The following is a 5,961-nucleotide window of genomic DNA, read 5'->3' as shown; positions in this document are numbered from 1 at the left end:
CGTTTCGGTTCACTTGCTGTCCCTAAGACCATTTTAACTGATAGCACGGATTCTGCATCATTCTGCGGATTAGAGCCTTTATCGGGACGTGTGTTTGACTCCCCTGCTTATAAGCAGAACAGGTAACAATAATACAGGAAAAAACGACCATCTCTCTTACCTACATTTTCAGAGATGTTAGTTTTGTGTTGAGCGCTGATTGTGTTACTGTTTTCCAGTGTCTCTCAAACTCTCGACCCCGGCAGGACTCGAACCTGCAATCTTCTGATCCGAAGTCAGACGCCTTATCCATTAGGCCACGAGGCCATGGGTAGCATCCTTCCACGGTCGTTTACGCGTGCAGATGAAGGTGTAATTATTGCGATACCGCAAACGTCAGGACGAAAACTGATTAGACGGAAAGTACTCATACCTTTCCAGTCTTAATTCGAAACAAGTAAAATTACATTAAACCAGTGAAAGTTGTAAATGTCGAAAAACTAAAATCCGATTCCCTGGAGTCGATTCATAAAGAACGGGTCAGTTCCCTCATCGGGCCAGTGGCGCAATGGATAACGCGTCTGACTACGGATCAGAAGATTCTAGGTTCGACTCCTGGCTGGCTCGGATTCGCTTTTCTTTAAATCTGCATTTAACCATGTTACACATAAAGGCAGACCGTCACTAACAAACTGAGCATATGAAGTGTATTTACAAAAAAAAATGTAGGACTACTGTAACATTTGAACATTTTATTGTGTCAGTAACATATGTGTCTAAGAATCAAAGGAATATATAATATATAAGGAATAAATGCTGTTTTTAAGCAGGGATGTGCTGTATAATCTTAGTTAATTGTGTGTAGTCTCATGTAGTTTTGTGTTTATATATATATATATATATATATATGGCAAAAAAGCCACTTGACTTAACCCCATGCTAACTGCGCGTCATAAGGTACGCAGGTGAGTATGTGAACAATGCCACTTGCATTGCCGTTGCCTCTGTATGCTTGCTGCTAACATTTTATTTATCATAGTAATTCCAGTGTCGTAGTATGTTATGTTTACATTTACAGCATTTTACAATTATATTGTTATATCTTTTTGCACAACCTGTTACATTGCTTCTGCACACGCAGGCAAAGTCACACTCCATATATAAACCTGGCTCCTCTGCTTCATGTCGGGCCACATCACACCACCTAGTCGTGGATTGTTTTCCTATAACCACCAGAGGTGGGTAGAGTATCCAAAATCTGTACTCAAGTAAAAGTACAAGTACTTATGGAAATATTTACTCAAGTAAAAGTAACAATCTTAATAGTTACTTGAGGAAGAGTAAAAAAGTATCTGATGAAAAAAACTACTCAAGTAGCTAGTTACTAGTTACTTCTGATCTGATTGATATGAAGCGAAAACCCTGAATTTCAAACTACTTGGAGAGCTTTCACACACCTCTCCTTGAAAGTCTCTTTGTTCTACTTATATAAAACCTAGGTTGAAGTAAAGTAGCCTATCTCAGTCCTGTGATGGGCACATTTAACATCACATAACCTGTCATTTGCAATAAAATCTCAAACACACCCAGATGTTTTTCTAACACTTAACTCCGTCTTTATTTTCACATTCACAACACAAACTTGTCAGCATCTGCATTTAAACAAGCAAACAGAGAACAAAAGAGAAGGTGTGTGTTTGTTATTATGTTTGTGTATGAACTTGTTTGTGTGTTTGCGCTTCAGTATGTGAATGTTTATTTGGTCATATGTTCTTTCTTGAACAATCAGTTTTTACAGAATTTTACTGTTGAACTTCAGTAGTGCCCATAGTTACCAAATTACCATTAATAGGGTTCAAGTAGGCAGAATTTTGACACTTACCGCTATGTGTTTTTTCAGGCTGGAGTTTGTTTTGGTGCACACAACATGCATCGCATTATGAAACTATTCTTTTTGTCATCTTGGAGTGAAACCATAGACTGAACTTGAGGCCACGGGTCTCGCACACGTCTTCCTCTGCTTCAGCCATCATCTTCCACCTAAACGCGCGCTAAACGTAAGCGGGAGATGCGTAGCAGCCTCTCGCGAGACTTGCGAACAAGTCATATAAACTAATTATTTAAAAAATCTCATATTTATTACCATTTGACAGGAACAGTAACGGACAGTAACTACTGTCCAGCCGTTACAGTAGTCCTACATTTTTTTCTTAATACACTTCATATGCTCAGTTTGTTAGTGACGGTCCGCCTTTATGTGTAACATGGTTAAATGTAGATTTAAAGAAAAGCGAATCCGAGCCAGCCAGGAGTCGAACCTAGAATCTTCTGATCCGTAGTCAGACGCGTTATCCATTGCGCCACTGGCCCGATGAGAAGACTGAACCGTTCTTTATGAATCGACTCCAGGGAATCGGATTTTAGTTTCTCGACATTTACAACTTTCACTGGTTTAATGTAATTTTACTTGTTTCGAATTAAGACTGGAAAGGTATGAGTACTTTCCGTCTAATCAGTTTTCGTCCTGACGTTTGCGGTATCGCAATAATTACACCTTCATCTGCACGCGTAACGACCGTAGAAGGATGCTAACCATGGCCTCGTGGCCTAATGGATAAGGCGTCTGACTTCGGATCAGAAGATTGCAGGTTCGAGTCCTGCCGGGGTCGAGGTTTTGAGGGATACTGGAAAACAGTAACACACAATCAGCGCTGAGTACAAAAGTTAAACAGGTCTGAAAGTGTAGATAACAGGAGTATGATCATACAGTCATTGAGCCAGCCAGCCTCCTATGTGTTACCTCTTCTTACTGTAAGCAGGGATAAAGGCAACTTTTTACCAGTTGCATATGCTTCAGTAATAAAATATGTATTTGTCATAATAAAAAAGACAAGGCCATTGTCTTAAACTAATGCTACACCTAACTAAAATGTTCACTATAGATCAGGGATTCCCTAACTAGGGGTCATAACAATTGAGAGCATCCTGAGCGGCTGCATCACTGCCTGGCTTGGAAGTTGCACTGTCTCAGATTGCAAGATCCTGCGGTCCTAGTGAGGACAGCTCAGAAGATCATTGGCGTTTCTCTTCTCTCCATCACAGACATTCACACCACATGCTGCATCCGCAAAGCCAACAGCATTGTGGATGACAACACACACACCTCTCACACAAACTCTGCTGGGCTTGCACTGTTTGCAGGTTTGCACACGTGCACTTTATGTAGTCCTGTGTAGGTCTGTGTAATCTTAGTTAGTTGTGTTTAGTCTCATGTAGTTTTGTGTAGTTTTATCAACAAAACAAAACATTTTCACTGTATACTGTACCAGCTGTATATGGTTGAAATGACAATAAAAGCCACTTGACTTGACCCCATGCTAACTGCGCATCGTAAGGTAAGCAGGGGATTACGTGAACAATGCCACTTGTCCTACACAGGACTACATAAAGTGCACGTGTGCAAACAGTGGAAACAGTGCAAGCCCAGTAGGCCTACAAATTTCCAATAACAGGACAATAGGCACAGAAAGGGACAGTGCAGCGCCTAGTACACTGTTCTAGTGTGGATAAAGTGCCATATGTAACAGGTTGTGCAAAAAGATATAACAATATAATTATTATATCTATATAAAATGCTGTAAATGTAAACATAACATACTATGACACTGTGCAATTACTATGATAAATACAGTGTTAGCAGCAAGCGTGCAGGTGGTCAATACAGTATTTTATGTACCGTGTTTTTGCAGCACTTTAAGAAAGAAATGTGCAAAAATTGCAGAGGTAGTGGAATGGTGTTCAGTTGAGTGTATGAGTATGATGCACAGTGAGTGTGGGGACAAGTGGCTTTTTTGTCATTTCAGCCATATATAACAACACAATACTACATGAGACTACACACAACTAACTAAGCTTACACAGACCTACACAGGACTACATAAAGTGCACGTGTGCAATCGTGCAAACAGTGCAAGCCCAGCAGGCCTACAAATTTCCTATAACAGGACAATAAACACAGTAAGGGACAGTGCAGTGCCAACTAGTACACCGTTCTAGTGTGGATAAAGTGCCATATGTAACAGATTGCAGATGTAGTGGAATGGTGTTCAGTTGAGAATATGTGTGTGGATTAGTGTCAGTCCAGTCTCTGAGTATTGAGGAGTCTGATGGCTTGGGGGAAGTAACTGTTACACGGTCTGAATGCTTCGGTACCTTTTTGCCAGACGGCAGGAGGGTGAAGAGTTTGTGTGAGAGGTGTGTGTGTTGTCATCCACAATGCTGTTGGCTTTGCGGATGCAGCGTGTGGTGTGAATGTCTGTGATGGAGAGAAGAGAAACGCCAATGATCTTCTGAGCTGTCCTCACTAGGACCGCAGGATCTTGCAATCTGAGACAGTGCAACTTCCAAGCCAGGCAGTGATGCAGCCGCTCAGGATGCTCTCAATTGTTATGACCCCTAGTTAGGGAATCCCTGATCTATAGTGAACATTTTAGTTAGGTGTAGCATTAGTTTAAGATAAAGTGTTAGGCCTTTTAATGGCCTAAGACAATGGCCTTGTCTTTTTTATTATGACAAATACATATTTTATTACTGAAGCATATGCAACTGGTAAAAAGTTGCCTTTATCCCTGCGTAAAGTAAATAAGGTAACACATAGGAGGCTGGCTGGCTCAATGACTGTATGTGATCATACTACACTTTCAGACCTGTTTAACTTTTGTGTTGAGCGCTGATTATGTGTTGCTGTTTTCCAGTATCCCTCAAAACCTCGACCCCGGCAGGACTCGAACCTGCAATCTTCTGATCCGAAGTCAGACGCCTTATCCATTAGGCCACGAGGCCAGCTACAGAGGTGCTTGTGGATGCGTCCTAATTTCAACTACTAGTGAAAATAGTAGCGCCCTTCCAAGGCATTAGGTTCACACATGAAAGTGAAATATGAATTATTATTATTTAGCCATGCTCCCGAGATAGGAGCCTTTGCGTACAAACGTGTTGTTTGGCGTTGCACATTATTATTATTATTATTATTATTATTATTATTATTTTTATTATTATTATGATGATGATGATGATGATGAAACTTAAAAGTTAAGGACTTGTAACTTGTTGGACTTATCAGGCTTGACTTGAATACCAAGACTTGGGACGTACTTCCAAACCGTATCCTTTTCATTCTTATTTATACTTTAAAGTAAAAAAAAAAGTAAAATTGCATTAAACCAACGTAGCATACAACTGTCGCACAACTATTTCCAAGTCTGTTTTACCTAGTTTTTGGCTGGCCAATGTGTACAAAACTGAATCGGATTCCCTGGAGTCGATTCATAAAGACCAATTCAACTCCCTACGTCATCGGGCCAGTGGCGCAATGGATAACGCGTCTGACTACGGATCAGAAGATTCTAGGTTCGACTCCTGGCTGGCTCGGATTCGCTTTTCTTTAAATCTACATTTAACCATGTTACACATAAAGGCGGACCGTCATTTACAAACTGAATACATGAAGTGTATTTGGAAAAGAACTGTAAACATTTAAAAAACTGTGTCCAGACCAGTTTACTGGCTGCTAATAGTAAGTTAGCAGCTCATTGTCAATCGAGACGGAGCTATGCTAACGCTAGCTAGCGGTAATGTCCACTTTAGCAAAGTATTCTGATTCGTTCAAATCAGACGATTAATCGGTCACGATTAGCAGTTAGATATCAATTCATTTAAATGTTGCTACTGTTATATTTCAGTCAGTGCAATGCACAACAGTATCTAAGACAAGTAGTGAACATTTGCTTAGGTGTAACGTTAGCTTGTTAAGATAATGCGTTAGGCATTTTAGCGACACTACACGCATACGACTGGCGAACATTACAAGTCCGAGAATATTCCCAGTCTGTAAACTTTCGGATTTTACATATGCAGTAAAACGCGTCACGGGTCACAGAGTCATTCTGTTCATATACAACCCATTCGATACCGTCTCTCATC

General features: G+C 40.5%; 6 non-coding genes across 6 annotated transcripts; 3 read left to right on the top strand and 3 right to left on the bottom strand.

Moving 5' to 3' along the window:
• Window positions 1–233: 233 nt before the first annotated feature.
• trnar-ucg (transfer RNA arginine (anticodon UCG)) lies at window positions 234–306 on the bottom strand. The gene has a single exon. It is a non-coding gene; the product is annotated as a tRNA-Arg (tRNA).
• Window positions 307–533: 227 nt separating this feature from the next.
• Window positions 534–606, top strand: trnar-acg (transfer RNA arginine (anticodon ACG)). Its single transcript has one exon. It is a non-coding gene; the product is annotated as a tRNA-Arg (tRNA).
• Window positions 607–2,276: 1,670 nt separating this feature from the next.
• trnar-acg (transfer RNA arginine (anticodon ACG)) lies at window positions 2,277–2,349 on the bottom strand. The gene has a single exon. It is a non-coding gene; the product is annotated as a tRNA-Arg (tRNA).
• Window positions 2,350–2,575: 226 nt separating this feature from the next.
• On the top strand, window positions 2,576–2,648 carry trnar-ucg (transfer RNA arginine (anticodon UCG)). The gene has a single exon. It is a non-coding gene; the product is annotated as a tRNA-Arg (tRNA).
• Window positions 2,649–4,748: 2,100 nt separating this feature from the next.
• trnar-ucg (transfer RNA arginine (anticodon UCG)) lies at window positions 4,749–4,821 on the bottom strand. Its single transcript has one exon. It is a non-coding gene; the product is annotated as a tRNA-Arg (tRNA).
• A 515-nt stretch (window positions 4,822–5,336) lies between these two features.
• On the top strand, window positions 5,337–5,409 carry trnar-acg (transfer RNA arginine (anticodon ACG)). The gene has a single exon. It is a non-coding gene; the product is annotated as a tRNA-Arg (tRNA).
• The last annotated feature ends 552 nt before the right edge of the window (window positions 5,410–5,961 follow it).

This window comes from Pangasianodon hypophthalmus, chromosome 11, assembly GCF_027358585.1.
Source record: "Pangasianodon hypophthalmus isolate fPanHyp1 chromosome 11, fPanHyp1.pri, whole genome shotgun sequence".
NCBI lineage: Eukaryota > Metazoa > Chordata > Actinopteri > Siluriformes > Pangasiidae > Pangasianodon > Pangasianodon hypophthalmus.
The sequence above is the reverse complement of the archived record's forward strand: the minus strand, read 5'-3'. Positions and strand labels throughout refer to the sequence as shown.